This window comes from Phyllostomus hastatus, unplaced genomic scaffold (genome assembly GCF_019186645.2).
Source record: "Phyllostomus hastatus isolate PE091 unplaced genomic scaffold, TTU_PhHast_1.1 phas_scaffold_555, whole genome shotgun sequence".
NCBI classification, from domain to species: Eukaryota; Metazoa; Chordata; class Mammalia; order Chiroptera; family Phyllostomidae; genus Phyllostomus; species Phyllostomus hastatus.
In genome coordinates this window covers 9,988,630-10,009,667 of record NW_025334036.1, presented here as the reverse complement: position 1 = coordinate 10,009,667, position 21,038 = coordinate 9,988,630, and the positions used below count along the sequence as shown (strand labels likewise).

Below are 21,038 nucleotides of genomic sequence, written 5' to 3'. Positions count from 1 at the left end.
AGGTGTCCCTGAACTTCACTCACACGCTCCCTCCTCAGTCCTCCTCCTGATCACGGACCAGTCTACTTTGCCCTTCTATCGACTGCCTTTTCCACTTTAATCAGTGTATTTAAATACTAAACTGTACCTACTGCTATAACAGAAAAATTAGTATAATTTGCCACAAATGGAAGATAGCCTTAAAATAATAAAACAAATTATTAAGTAAAATAAAGCAATTAAATAGAATTTTGGTATGTATATACATGCATATGTATATGATGGTATTATACATTACATATATATATATCATGTATAGTATATGGTAACCACATATATACAGGGTGGGGTAAAGCTAGGTTTACAGACATCCACATGGAAAAAATACATTAATAAATAATACAAGAACAAACTGTTTCATATACAACTGCAAAACTATTTTTGCCCCACCCTGTCTTTCTATAAGGAAAAACATATATAACATATAATACATATATAATCATGTTAACTATAAGTGACAATAAATCAAATGGCCTGATTTGTAAAAATGCATACTTAAACAATAATTTCCTCAGTAAGAATGAGATTACAAAAAATTAAAGAGGGGACCTGGCTGGCGTAGCTCAGTGGATTGAGTGTAGGCTGCGAACCAAAGTGTCGCAGGTTCAGTTCCCAGTCAGGGTACATGCCTGGGTTGCAAGCCATCACCCCCAGCAACTGCACATTGATGTCTCTCTATCTCCCTCCCTTCCCTCTCTAAAAATAAATAAATAAAATCTTAAAAAAAAAATTAAAGAGGGATTCGGCTCCATTTTACTCAGGAAGACAACCCCAGTTTTTAGTTTTAATGTAAACCAGATAAAAAAATCCCATCTCCTTTGTGTACTTAATCAGAAAAGGGACAGACTAAGCAACCGTCTTTGACAGGATTGAAATACTGAAAATTCACTCCTAATCAAAAAGGCAGGAAACTTTTGTCTAATGAACTGTTGCCTCAAGATGGCTTCTGAAGTCCCCTTCACAAATGTGGGAATATCCTTGGCCGTTTTCACACAGTGGTGGGAAATGGGTTCTACCATCATTCATTTCTTCCATCAATCTGGGGGGAAAGCTTTTTCAAAGCTTCTGCCAGGCCTTTCAAGTATCTTTTCAAAATATTCGAAATATGTTCACTGCTGGTTCAATTCACCCCATAAGTATGTTCGTAACTATCGATTCAGACAATGAACACATGTTCTCTTCATTTATCAGTTGGTTGAACAGAGGAAAGTTTTTCAAGGGTCCTGGTACCTAATAACACCAAAGCACTCGACACACATTATCTTCTTAAATCCGCACACCCTGTTTATGAGAGGGGCATTATTATTTTCATTTTTGGTCTGAGAAAACCGAAGCTTAGGCAACATGTATCGCTCCCGCAAGGCCAGAGCTGATAAGGAACAGGGCCAAGGCCCGTTCTAGGTCCTTGAGCGGGCTCTGTGACTCCCAGGGACACAGCTGCACTCTGCTGCCTCGGGGAGAGGATGGAGGGAGAGCCCCGCGGCAGTCTTCCTGCAGCAGAGGGTCGCAGGCCGCCCCGCCGTCTCTAGCCCAGACCTCCCACAGACACCCTGTATCCCACCATGGCAAAGGATCGTGGGGAGGAGAGAAGAAGCCAAAGACTTCCAACCACAGCCAGGTAAGGGACCCACCACCGCTCCCACAGCGTGGCTCCTTCCTCCCGTCCAGGGCCAGGCCAGAGGCGCTGCAATCTATCATTTCAAGCTGCAGGTGGCTGCCTCCTTCTACTTGCCCATACTTCGGGATATAGATATTCCCTGATCTACTATAATGTTCTTGTGCACGTTAAAAATGCATTGCTCTGAACCACTTGAGGATAAATTGCATATATCAATCCTTAAAGCGTGAATTTCCTAAGAATATGAATATTTTCTCATATAACTCAAGTACAATAATCAAATCCAGGAACTATATCACCAATACAGTACTTTAAAGTGCAGGCCATACTCCAGTTTGCTAGTTGTCCCAATAATGTTAAGGCCCCCGCCCCCAGTACAGTACCGCATTATCCAGGATCCAATACCACACTGAGCTGTCCGTCTCTTCGGTGTGCTTTAATCTAGAAACACTTCTTGGCCTTTGGCTTTCGTGACATTGACGTTTTGAAGAACACAAGCCAGTTTTTCTACACAGTATTTCTCAATTTAGGTTTGTTTGGTATCTCCTCCCATTTCAGTTCCCAGCAAGAACACCTGCATCCTTCTTAGGGTATCCCATCCAGAGGCATCTGGTGTCCATCTACCTCTTACTATTAGGCATAAAATTCTTATCAGAGTGGCAAGCAGATATAAACTGTTGTGCAAATGCTAGCCAATATTGCAGCTTTAACATTCTATGATTCTAATTAGTATGTATAAAACCCTTCTAAAAATGAAATCTTTATCATTTGAAAATTATAACCTCTACTGAACAAATATCAATTTTATCTTTGTGAATACTATGCAGACAACATAAATAATCATCGAAATGCTGCTGTGTGAAGTGGAAGGACATCCAGTTATTAAAGATGTCGTTATCAGGGGGAACAAAGGTCATGCTTGTCCAACTTGACTTCACTGGTCAGAGAAGCATGGAGGAAAATTTCCCATCTGTGAATTAACAGAAGATCACCAGTGATAGTTCTCATTAATAACACTTATCTGCATTGAACATTTTTCCTAAGCCTTCATGTTACTTTATAACACTTATTATTCAATAATTTACAAATAGACGTGCATCCCAGTCTCTTTCTATTCCACACAAGTGACATGCAGCCGGAGATACAGGATGCCCACCCCAAGTACCAGAGCTGGTTAGGAAATGAAATAGGACAGATACGGGCAACACCAAATAAAGTTTTACACGGCTCTCATCTAGGCAAGGGTCTTACGTCTGAAAATTTATTAGTGAAAAGGACAATCCCTGAAAGGTAAAAACTTTGCACATTTTCAAGATAATCAGATTTGCAGACACTAAGACAAACAAGATCGTAAAAAAAAAAACTTCTGATCAGTAAAATGTGCCCTGTTTATCTGAAAAGGTATTTATTGACTTCAAATAGAGAAAAAAATATATATTTTCAGTACAGCCATGGATAAGGAATATAACATCAAGTGTTTCACTATTTAGTTATATGTAAAAAATAATACAGTAAATATATCAAAACCACAGGACACTTGCACATTTCTGTGAGAACAATCTGGCTCTACAGCATCCCAGGTTACAGTCGCTGCTTTCTGCAGAACGTAAAAGGACCACAGACCAAAAACCTTTACCCTGCTTCATTTCCCTAACACATCTGTGGCCATGATGAACAGCACAAAGACTCCTAACAGAATCCTGCCTTTCATTCCTAAATGAAATCAAGACAACTTATTCTTTATAGGGCCGATATTAATTTATATAATTAATTAACAACAAACAAATGCATCCTAAGAAATTCCAGTGTATTTCCATTCTATCTGACTGTGATTCTCTAACCCCTGCATTGCTCCAGGATCCACACAATGACTTCAGCTAAGGACACTAAAAAGCCTCAAGATAACACTGCTCCTATCCTAACAGAGAGAAAGAGCGAACAGTTTACAAAGCATAACCTTTCTTGAGCTTATCAAAGAGCTAAGGTTGCATGGCAGCCATGTGGATGGAATTCCAAAGGCTGACAGGTCTCTCCGAGACTACAGGCTTCTACCACAAAAACTGGTAAGAAGGAATCCGCAGACAGCTTAACACATTCTTCAAGGCCGCACGGGCTGGCACGACAGTCTAGGACCTCTGGATCCCCAGCCACAGGGGACTGTGTTCTTCTCCGTGGGCCTGCCCCACGTGCACACACCGAAGACAGGGGCCAAAACCACAGACGTGAGAGGAGCCCCTTGGTGACACGCAAAGTCAAGTTTTGGTCCCCTTTCCAGGCGTCGGTTATTTACGAGATGCGTGACTCTGGGGCACAGTCACGTCAACTTCTCTCCCCCTTCGTTTTCAAATCTGTGCACGAGAATAATGAATTTCACGTGCGATTGTGGACAGTCCCTACAAATAAAGCACCTGTCCAGCACTTGGCATAACAGGTGCTTAAAAATTATACTCACTGTTAATCTCAGTTTATTCCAACCCCAAGTGCCCATTTGTTGACCATAAAATTGACAAGGCCAGCACAGGCTTGGCTGCCACCTAGGGAACATCTACAAGGCAAAGATCGATTTTTTAAAGGTTTTTTATTTTTTACTTATATTTAAAGAGAGAGGATAGGAAGGAGAGAAACATCAATGTGTGGTTGCCTCTCATGTGCCCCCAAGTGGGGACTTGGCCTGCAACTCAGGCGCGTGCCCTGACTGGGAATCAAACTGGCGACACTTTGGTTCGCAGCCTGCACTCAATCCACTGAGCTATACCAGCCAGGGTGCAAAGATCAATTTTAAATTTTGCAGATTTAATAAGATACTTAGAGAAATTCATCAGATATTATAAACCTACAAAAATTTACATTTATAATTAGAGAAAACTGGTTATTTGGAAGAAGATTGTGATTCTTATGAAAGGAAGAATCTTCTTTTCATTTACCTGGATTCAAAGTTCATAATTAGATCCATGAGATTTTCATCAACAGCATTTATTCTTGTTAACATGTTTTAATGTTACACCATAGACTGGATAAGTGGACTGGATTTATCGACAGGATTCTTTATTGTCTGAGGGACTACCGACTACAGAGAGAAACACTTGTTATCCTCTACTCTTTTTTTAATGTTCATTTTCCTTGATGTCTATATGTCACTTAAAAATAAGCACCAGCAGATACTTGGAAGGTGGTTGACATTCCTTCTGTTTCAACAATGAAAATAAAAGATGAAACAGAAAATAAACTGGGATCTTCAGAAGCAATCCAGAGCAAAGAAGTCTATCGCTTTTTCCTCCCTCACGGGCACACGCGCAGTCCAGGCCAACCACACTCTGCCTAGGGACTGTGCTGGCAGGGAGGGACAACTAAACAGACTTAGACTGGAACGGCAGAACATGCAAATGCCAGAGAAGATAGAGAGGAGGGGCCCAAGTTCACCCACGCTGGAGCCACCCTGACCTTCTCATCAGATGAGATGGTCAGACCCTCACTGCTCGGCCAGCCTCCCCGTCACCTGCAGCAGAAAGCACCCTGCCTGACACGTGCATGCAGATGGCTTAAGAGAAGATCATGATCTGTTCCCAAAAGGATAAGTAAACTACAGGTCACTTTTAAATGCTTCAGGCAGGTTAGTCTCATACCAAATCATAAATATTTTTCCATGATCTATCATTTCATTCTATATTTTTATTTTAGATATAAAAGAGATGTACGAATGGTCATAAGACCAAAATCTTCCAAGTCAAAATAGCAGATGATACACACAGAAAATGAAAACGCTTTGTAAATAACTGTAAATCATATAGTGAAGCACATGTAGAGCCTTAAAAATGAAAGAGTTCCCTATGGGGCTCTGGAGAAAGCTGTTTGATGTCTTACAGGTACTCAGTACAGCACAGTCTTTACAAGAAATGATGGTGTGGGAAATGAACACCATGAAAAACTGCTGAACGGCAGTGCTGGGCGACAAAAGCCGGCATTCAAAGAGGAGCAATCGATCCTTTCAATATACACAGATCATGATCATATTTAGAAAACAGGCAAACTAATAAATGACTGAAACAAAGATAAAGTGGGAGAGAGTTGAACAGCCTACTGATTTAGCTACTCATTACTTCCTAAAATTCTCAAGAACCTTATAAAACTGCTTCAAAATGCTCACACGTCCAGCCACCCAGTCAAAGTCGAGTATCTTTTCCAGACAGGCTCTGCTGGCCAAGTGAGACAGGGTTTCACCTTCACTGTGATAAGGACGCGCGTGGCTACAGCTCAGCAACCCAAAGAAACCTCAACCTAGAATGACTTCAGGCATTCGGTACCCGAAAGACACTCCACCTCATCAACTCCAGCACCACACAATGAAGGCAGATGACAGGTGATTTTTCTTGAGACTGCCTCACGCTAGTCTTTCTGCAGAGGGCTCACTGGAGTAAACATTATTTATCCCAAAGTGAGACCCTGAAGGAGGAGCTACACTGTTAATACTAAGCTCAACTGCCTCTCACTGATACCCAGCAGGCAGTTAACAAGCACCAGTAACATGAAAGTCTTGAACTCTTGTACCAAGAGAAGCCAATATTGAAAATACATTATGCTATGCTACCTTATTATATTAATTTTCAATTGTCCTCTCAAATTAAAAAGGAAACAAAAAGTAGAAAATTAAATGACTGACTGAATTGAGCAAAATCAAGATGCAGTCCTATACAAACGCTAACCATTATCTACAGACTATAAAAAGCCACTGAATACATCAATATTGTGATTCTGTCTCATTTCTTCAAAGATATTGTAAACTAAACATGAATTTGCTAGATAATATCTTCCTATTTTACCTCTTCTGAAATAAATAAAAATCTTAACTTTGTATAGCTATGAAAGTATTTTTAAGTATTTCAATTTGTTCAGCTGTTTATCCTCGAAATTCAATGTATAATCCTAAATACTGATGATCTATCATTTATTTGTAAGAACAAGACTGTAGTTTGGTATATAACCATTAAGTCCATCATGTTCCTCAAGGGAAACATTCTCATTTTTAGGTCAACACAATTCTTATTTGTAAGTAATGGAATAGAAAATGCACTCGCCTTAGAGGAAAAGGGCCTATTTTAAACCCTAGCTCTGCCATTAACTAGCTCTTAAGGATCTTGACCAAGTCAGTCACTTAGGCTCTCTGGGCCACAGTTTCTGCATTTTCAAAGCAGAGCAGATACCAAGTGCGTCACAGAACATGTAAATAGTAAGGGACATGAGAAAGCACACTATCATACCTAAGGCACAAGCAACACGCAGCGCACGCGACCCCAGCGAAGGTCAACAGACGCGTTCCCAGCTGCTCTCCGTCTTGTTCACTTGCCGGGTCAGATATCGCGGAGCAGCGGCGTCTGGTGGCGGCTCGGAGGACAGGAGCTGCAGTGAGCCCGCCCGGGTTCAGACCTCAGCTCCACCCCTGTTCACCGCTACCCTTGGTTACTTCACTTCTCGAAGCTTCAGGTGCCACGTGTTAAGAACACCAGAATAATAATAATGCTCAGACGTTTGTGAGAATTAAGAGAGATAACAAAAATCCCTAGTGTATGCAGCACAAGTAAGTTTACAGGTGGTAAGGAAATCACAGCAGATGCATCCAAACTGTTGTGAAATGTGCATAAAAGACAAATACCAGGTACTGGGGTCACCAACCTCCTGCAAAGGCCCGGGCCACCACTTGGACACAAGAGCGAAATCACCAGCCTAACGGGCCCTGTATTTCCAACCACGCTCTCAGCTACTCACCCTGGGTGTCCTACAGGCATTACAAAATCCAACGTTTTTAAAAACCAAACCTTTCCTGTATTGACACCTTTCCTGCCAGTTTAAACATCTTACGTAGCCAAATCACTCCCATCTATAAAATCTCCACTGAGTCCACACTGCCCACAAGAAGAAAGCCACCACAAGATCTGGCTCCCACTCGCAGCACAGAACTCCGCTTCCCGAAACCACCACTGCCGCCCTAGCCTAGGCTTTGCAACACTCCACTAACTGGTCTCAGTAGGCATTCATATTCCTCTCCAACCCAATTTCCCCATTTTTGCTAGAGCAATTTTAAAATCCAAATACCGGCCCCTGGCTGGTGTGGCTCAGTGGATTGAGCTCCAGCCTGTGAACCAAAGGGTGGCTGGTTCGATTCCCAGTCAGGGCACATGCCTGGGTTGTGGGCCAGGTCCCCAGTAGAGGACGCTCGAGAGGCAATCACATATTGACGTTTCCCTCTCAATCGCCCTCCCTCCCCTCCCGCCTCTAAAAATAAATAAAATTTTTTAAAAAGTTAAAACTAAAATAAAATCCAAATACCAGAATGTCACTTACCACTGTTCTTAAATCCAAGCCCTGACTGTGACCTACGAAGTCCTGTCTAGTCAGGTCTCTGCCTCTGCCCACAGCACTCACCCATTCTCCGCCACTCCTCCTCTTGCTCAGTGAGCTTCAGGCACAGGCCGTTCTGCACTCAGAAAGCTCCTAACTCCCTGCAGGGCCTTCACACACACTATCGGCTGGCCGCCTCTCATGAGGTCTCATCCCAAGCACGCCCCCTGACTAAGAGGCCTATACATTCTTCATGTCTCTGTATGACCATCATTTCCTCCATGAAATGTTCGCTAACCCAAACTATGTCAGGACTCCTAACATACTTCAGAGCACACTCTGCTTCTCTTTTATGGCGCTTAGCACGACTGTAATGTGATTACTTGTACAATGAAATGTTTAATTTCCCTCCCCCACCCCTCGCCAAACTGTAAGCTCAGTGATGAGGAGGACTGAATCTATTACATTTTGCTCCTGTAACTCGAGCAGCTCCCCAAGGGCCTAACCAAAAACAGACGCTTGATGAGCAGTTGCTTAGTCAATGAATGAAAGCAATCAATCAAAGTAAAAGGAAGAGTTCAAGCCCCGAACTCTGAAAACTCTGAGAGCCAACCTTCTGCAGGCTGTCAGGTGTTCCTCCCCAGTGGAAAAGGGGAGGCGAGTGACCCTCCATCCGAGCGCCAGCACGTGCCACAGCGTGTTAGACGTGAGGGCACGCTGTCTCAGTTACAGTCACAGGAACCTCGCGAGGTCGTCAGCGTTTGCTCCGCTTCCTGGGGAAGGGACTGGGGGCCAAAAGTACCGTTCAGGCAATGTCACACGAGAGGGCTGTGTTGGAATTTTGGCTCTAATGCCAGGTTTCGTTATAACGATACAGTATCACCACTGGTGCTGTTTTTTAATGTTTTTTTTTTTTATTTTTCTATTACAGTTACCGTAAGATATTAGTTTCAGGTGTATGGCACAGTGATTAGATATCTATATAACTTACAGAGTGATCAATCACCCTGGTAAACCTAGAATCCCCACAGTTATCACAACATTGCTGACTGTATTCCCTATGCTACACTTTACATCCCTTGTTTTTTATAACTGGCAATTTGTGCATCTTAATCTCCTCCCCTTTTTCACCCATCCCTGCAACTCCCCTCCCATGTAGCCACCATCAGAATGGCCACTGGAACTATTAAGCAGTAGCTGAAGAAAAGCCATCATTCAAAAATGTCACAGAGACATCTCTGGATGGACACGATCCATCACTAAATAAACTAAACTTCAAAATCTTCAGGAGCCATCCAACTCCCATTTAATGAGTTGATGCTACCTTTCAACAGCAGAGTACTACCGTAATTTTTTTTTAAAGATTTTATTTATTTTTAGAGAGGGAAAAGAGGGAGAAAGAGAGAGAGAAACATCAATGTGCGGTTGCTGGGGGCCATGGCCTGCAACCCAGGTATATGGCCTGACTGGGAATCGAACCTGCGACACTTTGGTTCGCAGCCCGCGCTCAATCCACTGAGCTACGCCAGCCAGCCTAACGTTAATTTCTATTAAACTGTATATGGATGCACAAAAGAAACTGAAGCTGTGAAAAGACCACAGCATTGTACTATGTCCTCCCCCAGTTCCACTGCCCCCAGAGGGCACGCTATCAGAGGCTACGGTGGGCTGTCAAAACAGAAAGGCCATGGGCCGGTGTCAGCTAACGCAGAGAGTTCTGACCTCCTGAAAGGTCTCCATCGCCCAGTCCCTCCCATTAGGTACAGCAGTGACGATGCCCTTTCCTGCCCATCAAGAGTATAGTTTCAAGTTCAAAGGAATTCAAAGGAATTCAACTTCAGCCTACTTCCCACTACTACTCTTGCTTTACGATAACCTAAAAAAATACATAAATAATAAGATTCCTCCCAATATCAATCTTGAAGAATTAACATGACCACTGTGATTCTTGATGAATCACAATTTCTGGATTACCCACAGGCTGGTCCTGAAAAAAAAAAAAAGATGAGTGGGTATAGTTTAGACTGAGGTTCTGACAGACCCTGCTGCTGCTTCCTATTTATGCACAAAACAAAAATAAGTATGTATTTCAATAAATGGATCAATAAAACTCATTGACGGAATGCAGTGGCTCTCAATTTAAATGGATACTAGATTCAACTAAGGGGAGAAAACATGTATTCTGTGTTCATGAACTTGCCCTGGCCCCACAACGAAACTCATAAGTCGTAACTGAGACTAACGCCCCAGCAACAGTCATTTTTTAAAGCTCCACAGATGATGATGAGGACGCACACCCCTAGTTCGGAGAAACGGCTTCATCACAGCACAGCACTGGACTACTCACTCACTCACCCACACACTGGCTACCTGCGAGAGTGAAGTGACCAAAGTCACACAAATGAGTCCAGTCCTGACGGCACGTGACACACACATTCATGTTCATTTCCACAAAGAAGTACCTTCTCTCCCTTCTCCTTGACTTACATGGCTTTCTTAGCCCTTTTCTTTTTCTCATGTTTGATAAAGAGACAAGGATTTCACATCCCTCATATTCTTCCGCGAGCAGAAAGAAGACAGTTCGAACACTCGAGGATGGAAGAAGAACATGCGTCCTGGTTTACCGGGAACCGCCAGCTCCGTGTCTACTCTGAGGGTGTCATTAGTAGGCGAGGCCCCTCACTGTCAAAATATCCTGGTTTGACAATAAGATCAGAGCTCAATCTGTTTTCATTTCTATATGATTTTTAAAAGTTGAGTATAGTTCACTTATGCCATAAAACTCATGTTTTAAAGTGTGCACGTTACTTGTTTTTGTTTTTTGGGTTTGTTTTTTTTTACTATATTCACAAAGTTGTGCAACCATTCCCAGTATCTAATTATAGAATATTTTCATCATCCCCCTAAAAAAAACTCAGTGCCCATTAGCAAACATTTCCCATTCCACCCCCTCCCGACCCCTAGCAATTACTAATCTACCTTCTGTCTGTATGGGTTTGCCCAGTCAGGGCCCTGCGTGTATTAACCATCACGAATGACGCTGCTGTGACTAATGGGACACAAGTTTTCGTGTGGGCATGTCTTCAGTTCTCTTGGGTATACAGTAGCCAGGGGCGGAAGTGCTGGGTCACGAGGCGGCTCTGCCCTTTTGAGGAACTGCCTGACTGTTGTCCAAGGCATCAGAAACTTTTGCATTCCCACCAGCGTCATACAGCATAAGGGTTCCGGTTCCTACACATCCTCACCAGTGCTTGTTTTCCCTTTTATTACAACCATCCTATTGGTGTGAAGTGGTATCTAGATTGTGTTTAGATACCACGTGGTCTAGATTTGTGCTTCCCCGATGACTAATGACGTGAAGGACTTTTTCATGTGCCTATCAGCCGTGTATGTATCTTTGGAGAAAAGTTTATTCCAACCCTTTTGTTATTCATCTTTTCATTGTTAGGCTGTAAAAGAGTTCTTTATATATTCTGGATACTAGACCCTTATCAGATATGATTTGGAAATATATTCTCCCACTCAGCAGGCTGTTTATTTATTCGCTGTCTTGAGATAGCGTCCCTGGAAGCAGCGTAGAAGTTTTTAATTTTGACGAAGGCCATTATACCTACTTCTTCTTCGGTTGGTTGTGCATTCGGTGTCATATCTAAGGAACCACCACCTAATGCGAGGTCATGAAGCTGTAAGCTAACATGGTTTTAGCTCTTACATTGAAGTCTTCCATCTATTTGAGCCAATTTTTGTATATAGTGTAAAGTACAAAAAACAAACTTCATTCCTTTACATGTCAACATCTAGGTACCCCAGCACCACTTGTTTAAAGGGCTAGTTTCCCCCAGTGAATGGTGTTGGCAACCTCGCCAAAAATCAGCTGGCCTTCACTGTAAGGGTTCATTTCTGGACTCTCAACTCGATGCCGTCGATCTTTAGGTCCATCCCTATGCCGGGGCCACACTGGCTTCACTGCTGCGGCTTTGTTGTAACTTCCAAGAGCAGGAAGTGGGAGTCCTCGGCCTCATTATTTTGAAAGGTTATTTTTTATCTATTTTGGGCATTTGGGACTTCCATGTAACTTTTAGGATCAGCTTATCAATTCCTGCTAAAAAAGGAAGCTAAGATTTTGACACAGATTGCATTCAGTCTGTTTGAGGAGTAATGCAATCGTAATAATAAAGTATTGTGATCTGTAAACACAGCATGCCTTTGCATTTACTTGGGCCTTCCTTCATTTCTTTCAATGGCGCTGTGCAGTTTTCAGTGTGCAGGTGCCACACACCTGCTCAATTGATCCCTAATCATTTTATTCTTTTGTTGCTATAGCAAAGAACTGTTTTCTCAATTTCACTACAGATTTCCCCAGTAGCATTCTATATGATTGTTTTTTTTTAATCCTCACGAAAGGACATGTTTTTTATTTATTTTCAAGAGAGAAGGAGGGGAAAGAGAAAGACAAAGACCCACATGCGCCCCCACCAGGGATTGAAGCCACAACCTAGAAATGTATCCCAACTGGGGACCGAATGGGATGACACTCCAGCCATGAGTCACTTGGCCAGAGCTATACGATTCTTGATTTCAGAGACTCTCAATTCTATAAAAAAGTAATTAGAAAAGTTTATGGCATTTGGATATGAATACCCTGGGCCGTCTAATTGTCATCTACTAGAAGGGGGAAAACACTATCCAAACAAACAAGAAACCCTGGAGGCTACCCACTTTGCTAAAAGATCTCCTTGAAAAATCAGAATCAAGCAATGCCGAATCATTTTAATCCCAATTTCAGTACTGTAGAGTGCGACATTACTCACAGACAGGCAGACACACATACAATTAGGCACTATAGTCCCTTATAAAACACACAAAAAACCACTCATGCTCATGCTCTTTGCCAAAGTTGAGGGAAACTATCTTACTCTAATTCATAATGCAATTAGAGGTTCTTTGACCTTACAGAATTGTTTTTCAATTACTCTTAACATGAAAAAAAATTCCTTAGTTCCCTCTAAAAACAGTTGTTTCCATTCGTGTTTACCAACAATTAAATCCAGGCAGAAATTCAAATTCTGAATTAATGTAAGACTATTATTAAACTATGTTTTATGGAAAATAACTGAAGATTTCATTTCGGCCAGAACAGTACCCAATTTGTACATGCTGTATCTAATTACATATTTTTAAAATACATTGATGGACACAATGATGGCTGTTAGTCACTATTTAAAGAAACGATTCAACAACAACAAATCACTTTACTTTGAATATAAATGCAGTTTTGCTGTATGTATGTAATGTTCATAAAGAACAACAAACGTTCAAACTTAATTTTACAAAGTCCTGACTTATATTAGCTTGTTATAAATTTTAGGTAAATTTTAAAACACTAGCACCTGATTCAAGACAGACAGACAGCACTGAGAAAATAATCCTTAGTAGCTAAAAGAACCCACTGGAAGCATTCTGGGTATCATCACAGACATTCTGCCCAGCACAACGAGGCAAATTCCACAAACCTGTCAGAAGGTGGGCGAGAACTCATTACGACCGAAAGTCACTAGGAACAAGAGCGGAGGCTGAACCCTGCCCGTGGGTGTGGAGCCAGGAGAAGGTGATCTGAGCGCCCCAAACCCTAACAGAGGGCAGCATCCACCTAAAACTAGGATAGGAGCCTTCTTCTGGCTTTGCCAAGGCTAGCTGTGGCCTGGCTCTCACACCTCCAAAGGTGTGAAAAAGGTGAGTACAAAGCTAGGAACACTGAAATACTGAGTATCGATGGATTTGCCTGATGCTACACCAATGTATCACTCCTTACTATGTGCTTATTATATGAATGTTTTAGGTAAAATCGAAAAACTAAAGTGGTTTAAATACAGTATCTTTCTATCTTTATCTGGTTTTCTCTAATATCAGGTGGTGCATTTGTGTATGCTTTGACCCTATGTTTTTAGATTAAGGACATTTTAAAGCTGAATGCTAAAAGATCAGAGGAAAGGCATAGTGTGAAACGTTAAGAGCCTATTCCTACTAGAGAAATTGATATACGCCTTGTTTTATACAATGTGCGATACAGTGCTAAAAATTATGTGTTGGTCACAATTATTGGTCAGTAACATATCATCCTAAATTTGCCACAGAAGTTAACTAAATGTTACAGAAACTAGAAGCAATGTTTTAATGCCAGTATCACTCCCTTCATTTAACTGTATGGGTAGAATGAAGTTTTTTTTAAGTTGTGCTTCCTTAAAGCGAGACATACCTTTATTTAAAAATTATATAAAGTATTAGTTAATCATGTTAAATAATCCAGACTACTGACTAAAAAAGACATTATAAAGTTCAAAATTTTTATCAGAATGGCCAGTCTCTACAATTGTATTTTCTTTCTAGATAGCCAGCCCAATGACATGTCACATGGTTTTTCAGGGACTCACTTTTTCGCTCCCTCAACTCAGTGCTACGAAAGAAGCAAGCACACAGCTCGAACTGAGGAGGACCGAAGGGACCAAAGTTTCGCCACCCCAAATATGCCGCTCAGGATATTGGCTTTAGGCTGGTTATGAAGAAACAAAAGACCAACAGAACCTGTGCCCCTCCCCCTTACTTGCCTAAAGGAATTCAGAGAGAACCTGATTCAGGAAGGGGATATGAGTGCATTACCCTTGGCATAGTCACGTAGCCTATTTGAATGCAGGGTGACGAACAGGCAGGATCCAATCAAAGTCTGCTCTTACACGTCCCCTCTGGTCCCCTCTGTGTCCCACTGTCGCTGGGCTGCCCCGCAGGAACGTGCTTACCACCACTGTGCCCTTTCGCTGCTCCTCGTGTATCCCTTACTGCCCCCATGAAGCCCCAGACCCCCGCCCCATTTTCTTTTCTCCAAGATGGTTTTACACCTCAACTGCCCAATGCACCTTGGGTCTAATTATTTTACGGCACCCTCACATGTACATCTGCAATAAATTTGGGGCATTTTCTCCTGTTAATTTGTCTCCTGTTAATTTGATCATTAGCCTAGCTAAAAGAACTCGGAGAAGCTGGGAGGAAAGTTATTTTCTGCGCCCCACAGGATGTAGCCACAGGGCACCTTGGGCTCCTTGGAGATAGGCACAGTATTATTAAAATCATGATTAGAAAGGAGACTTTGTAAACTGCCCTTATTAAGACTACTGCCCATCCACACATGACCTTTCATGACCAGATTAATTAAGCCCACATAACAGCAACGTCTGGTCTTCACATGGGACACGCAAGGGACACAGAGGACGTGGCAAGGCAAGGTGTGGAAATGAAAATGACATTCCAGTCCTTCAGCACCACTAACACACTTTCAGTATTAACCCTCCCTCCCTGTAAAATGCAGACCCTCATGCCTATCCCAAACACCTTTCCGTTTGTCATGATTTCGGGCAGGGGGTGGGGCTGGGGCGGGGGAGCTTTGCCCATAATTACATCATGTATAAAAGATATATTATCATTGCTGAAATCATCTCGGTTTTCTACAGTATGATTCAAATAACATTTACTAAAAACTGTTACCTTATATCACCCAAATCAAACCTGTGTATGAAAGCTTCTCTAGGTCTAACCTTATCTTTATTTATAAAGATAAACTTGATTTGGGGTATACCATTACACTCGGAATCAGATTTCTAAATGAATATGAAAAGGAGCATAGAAAAAAGTATAGAGAATAGGCAAGCAATGAAATTAGAAACTGTTAATATATAATGTATATAAATATAAAATAGAAACATTTTACCTGTTTAATTGTGTTTTTTCATCTTTATATAAGTTGAATCACAAGTTATGAATTCCTTCATTTCTGGCTTTTTTTGAGAAATGTATTCGATATTCACCTGTATGAGTCTGCAGCTGTAGTTCATCTCTTTTTATTACATTATATGATTATATTGCAATTTTAGGCAACTGCTAATGAACAGTGTATTGTATTTGAGGCTATCACAAATACTGCTGCTACCAATACTATTAACACAACTCTTAGTACACGTAAGCATGCATTACTCTCAAGGTTATACACATGGTAAGAAATTACTGGGTCACAGGACATGTGAACATCAAAAAAGTTTCCTAAAGTAGCTGCAATAGCATACTTTCCAATCAGCAGTGTACACTGAATTTCCATAACTTATTCTACCCAAAACTAGAACTTTTGTTACTTTTAGCCATTCTAGTTGCTTATGACAGAGTCTCTTTGCGGTTTTAACTTGTGTTCCCCATATTACTAATGAGGTGAAGCACCTTCACATATCTTTTAGATATTTGGATTATTTTATGAAGTACCTTTTCCTGTCTCTTGCAGGTTTCTCAATTGGATTGTCTGTCACACTGATCTGCAGAGCCGCTCTGAATGTTCTGACATGTGCCTTCTGCCCACGTTACGTATTGCTAACATGCTCTTCCACTTTGGTTTGCCTCTCTCTGTTCTCCTAAAAGTGACTTTGCAAGAAAACAATTGCTTAATTTTCAGGGAATCAAGTTCATCACTTGTTTTACTTATATTAGCGGTTTTTATTTCTCTTTAATAACTCTTTGCCTATCAAAAGATTATAAAAATGTTCTCTTTGTATTAGCTTCTAAAATTTTATAATTTTTGCCTTTCACGTTGAGATGCTCAATCAATAGTAAATTGACTTTTGCATATGGTATGGAGCATGGGTCATTTTCTTCTTTATGGATCACCAATTGTTCCCCCATGATTTATTGAATGATATTCTCCCTGATACTCTTATTAAAGTACCAATTTGTCATAAAGCAAGTGTTTGTGGACGTACTGACCTTCTCCCAGGCACTGTATCTCTTCTCTTTATCTCTGGGGCACTATTTCAGGGGAGTAATTACTGGAGATAGCTAAGCATTGAGTGTGGAAAGTCCTCCCGCTTTGATCATCTTTTGCAACACTACCTAAGCTCGAATGAATAAAAATCATATGGTCATATCAATACAGATGGAAAGGAAATATTTGACAAAATCTGGCACCCATTTATGATAAAAACTCTCGGCAACGTGGGAGTAGAGGAAACATACCACAGGTAATCAAGACCATATATGATAAACCCACAGGTAACATCACAATCAACAGGGAAAAACTAAAGATCACACACAAGACAGGAATGTCCATTTTCTTTCTTTTTTTTTTTAAGATTTTATTTATTTATTTTTAGGGAAGGAAGGGAGGGGGGAGAGAGAGAGAGAGAGAGAGAGAAACATCAATGTGCGGTTGCTGGGGGTTATGGCCTGCAACCCAGGAATGTACCCTGGCTGGGAGGAATGTCCATTTTCATCGCTCCTACTCAACACAGTACTGAAAGTCCTAACCACAGCAATCAGACCAGAAGAAACAAAAGTCATCCAAACTAGAAAGGAAGGAGTAAAACTGTCACTATCTGCAGATGACGTGATAGTGTATGTACAGAATTATGAGCTGTTATTGGACCATAAAATTTCCCTTAAAACACAACACAAAAACAGACAAACTAACAAAATTTTAATAATACCAACTGGGCCCTGGCTGGTGTAGCTCAGTGGATTGAGCGCAGGCTGCGAACCAAAGCATCGCAGGTTCGATTCCTAGTCAGGGCAACATGCCTGGGTTGCAGGCCACGGCCCCCAGCAGCCACACATTGATATTTCTCTCTCTCTTTCTCCCTCCCTTTCCTCTCTAAAAATAAATAAATAAAATCTTTTTAAAAAACACCGATTGGGGTTACAGCTGAACCTTAAAAATTTGGGAGCTGGACCACCAACCTCCCTCCAAAATACACACATAACTACCATTGGCCCTCCACTTACACTGGTTCCCAGTCGCCAAGTTCATCCGGAAACAACAGGTCTGACCTGCACGCGTTGGGTGAGCTGCAGTCAGCTAAGCAGCAAGGGCAACTGAACGGTGTCCAACTGAAAAAAATCCACATGAAAGTGGCCCGTGCAATTCACACCCATGATGTCCATGGGTCAACTGCACTTAGAATGGAGAATAATCCTCAAAAGGGCATGGATTCTAACCCTCAGGAAGGCATTACCTCAATGGATGACTAAATTAACTCTACAGTAAAGGCAGCTCTGGACCAATGTTGACAAAGCTTAAAAAGAAGGCTCAGAAGAATTCAGCTGATACCAAGTAATTTATTTTCATCTATACAAAGAGGCAGTTCAGCACTATACAAAAAATACAAATAATTCCTTCGCCCAACATATGAAATCACAATGTGCAGCATACAAACATAAACTAAAGAAATGGAAAAGAGGAAAATGTGGCCCATAATAAGAAAAGTCAATCAATATAAAGAAACCCAGGAAAAATAAAGTTCATGGAGTTAATAGATGAGGGCACTAAAACAATGATTATAAATAAGCCCTATATGCTGGAAAAGGTAAAGGAAAATAGCATGATAGGAGAAAACTGGGAGAAGTAATACTTCTAGAGATGAAAAATAATAATTAGGGGAAAAAGAACAAATAAAGCACTGGGTGGGATTAAGAACAGAGTATATGTTACAGAAGAAAAGACAGGTAAACTTGAAGACATGACCACGCTAACCCTCCAAATAAAGCAGAGAAGACTAGAACTTTTAAAGAATCAAAGCGTTTAAGAGCCAAGAGAGGTAATACCAAAAGTGTAACTAGAATGTCAAAGGAAGGAAGGAAGGAAGGAAGGGAGGGAGGGAGGGAGGGAGGGGCTGGGGCAAGTGGAGCATTTGAGAAATATCGGCCTGCATTTCCAAATTTTGTTGTAAAAAAATTAAAATAAAATCTAAGTAGTATTTTCTCCAAGAAAACCATACTAAGACACACTCTACTCAAATGACTAAAACAATCATTGCAAAAGTCTTAAGAGTCCAAAAAAAATTTACATATGGGGATACCAAATAAGAGCGACACCAGATCTTCTGCCAGAAACTACGCACGCTGTTTCAGAAACTTGATATTTCACAGCATATTACTAGAGATAAAGAGGGACATTTCAAGACAGTGGACCCCATTCATCAAGAAAATATTAGAAAAACTAAGTATGTATGCACCTAATAATAAACCTTCAAAATACAAGAACCAAGAAGTGAAAGGAGAAACAGGCAAATCCATCATAATTCAAGTTGAAGATTTCCATACACCTCAGTCAGCAATTACTGGAATAAATAGAAAATCGGAAGGGATAAATCTTGAAGAACACTATCAGCTAAAGTGACCCTGCCATGAAGAATAAGTTAAGACATTGTCTACAGCCTCAAGTGTAGAGAAGGAAGCATCACAGAGGAGAATTCCCTAACGCTTAAACACGACCCACAACGTCAAAGCTGAAGTTATGCACAGAGCCATTGCCAAGGTTCAGAGAACCTGAAGAGTTCTGAGCCATAGGCAGGAGGATGGCTAAATACCTACGGCTTTGATGCAAATCACTCAGTTTTGAGCAGCTAGTGAACAAAAGGAACTTATGAGAAGTGTAAGTTAGATTTTTTTTTAAAAAGAAAAGTAAACATTCAAAAATTTACACAAGACTAACCAAAGTTTATACTTTAAAATGTGAAGTAAACTTCATTATTCCCATCCTGCCTGTACAGTTGTAAGTTTTGGACTGAAAAATACCTGGCTTCAATTGAAAAAAAAAAAAACAATGCCTTTTCTCCTAGTTCCCCAAACTGAAGGGTATCATAAAATGGGCTGATTTTCAAACTTTAACAGTAAAAATATATAGCCACAAGAAACTGACATTGGAATACAGTATTTTAACAAGGAACTCATTTTGTTAAGTTCATAAAAGTACTTTCTAACATTTAATTATTCAAGTTAAAAATTAGACCTTATGTTAAATAGTTAAAACTATTCTTAAAATAACAAGAACAAAAAAAATATCTTGAGTACTTTCCCCAAGTTTTTTACTGACAAAATCAGGCTTAATCAATGGTATCTAATATTTAAAATGTTAATATTACTTATTATAGCATACCAAAACTATTTTTTACATTACATTTAAATAGTCTAGTGACAGTGTAATTTGTTTCCATTTTTTAAAAAAAGGTAGACTTCAGGTGAGGTTTCTTTCACTCATGAAAACTTCTGAGTATAACTACTTATCTTACTAGCATATTGGAACCATTAACCTAGACCAATTAAGTTTTTGCATCAAAATAGCTTATAGGGCTTTGCAATTATGGGCCTATGATATAAGGCAACAAAGAGTCCACATTTTAAAGCACTGTTTAAATTAGCTTAATTTTTTCACTGACCCTTCCCAGCTTTCAAGAAATAGGGCCAGATTTTTCCACTTTGTCCATCATTTGAAAACCTCTTCCTTAGCTTATGCAATATCCTCAAACCCTCCCTTCCTCCTAATTATTGTTACGTATGAACCACCTAATTTTAGATCTTTTTCTTCTCTTTTAAAAAACAAGGGTAATTGACATGGATGTGTCAAAGTGGAAAGACCTGGTGTTATCTGAGCAGTGGCAGACAAAATACATGAGACATTATCTGTATAATGTCTCATGCACTTCAACTGGATTCTATAAATTGTCCTTAATTCCATCTACATTAATCCCAAAAATAAACTCCAAAATGACTGTCATTCAAACTCACAAGATAGTCTGAATGGATTACATTTAACTCCCAAAGTTAAGTGTTTTGACAAAGCATTTCCACTGTATTTGTTTATTACATATCACAGAAAAATTAAAAGTGTCTTACTAGAAATGATGTTTCAACAAAAAGTGCACTTAGATACGATCCTTGCAGAAAATCCTCCTGTGTTTCTTTTTCACAAAATGCAATTCCCTAATAAAGAGAAAAATATGAAATGGGTTAGTAATTGTTCTTAACTGACATATAATTAAATATACATTTCATTATTATAAATTCCAACAATAACATGATGCCTGGCAGATAGCTCCACAAATCCTTGCTGAATAATATAAAATGTTTCTGAAAGTCAGCTGTTTTTGCCCTGACTGGTGTGGCCCAGTGGATTGAGCACCAGCTTGGGAACTGAAGGGTCACTGGTTTGATTCCCAGTTGGGGCACATGCCTGGGTTGTGGG

The 21,038-nt window shown here is 40.5% G+C and overlaps 1 protein-coding gene across 6 annotated transcripts in view; it reads right to left on the bottom strand.

Moving 5' to 3' along the window:
- Nucleotides 1-21,038, bottom strand: part of MEF2A (myocyte enhancer factor 2A) — a 102,091-nt gene that overhangs the window by 55,111 nt on the left and 25,942 nt on the right. For 5 of the 6 annotated variants that reach the window (XM_045824768.1, XM_045824772.1, XM_045824773.1 and 2 more), the window contains exon 2: nt 20,690-20,776. The exons of the other annotated variant lie outside the window; for it this stretch is intronic. The gene's annotated coding sequence lies outside the window, so the exon portion shown is untranslated. The remainder of the gene's footprint in view (nt 1-20,689; nt 20,777-21,038) is intronic. 6 annotated transcript variants of the gene reach the window in all.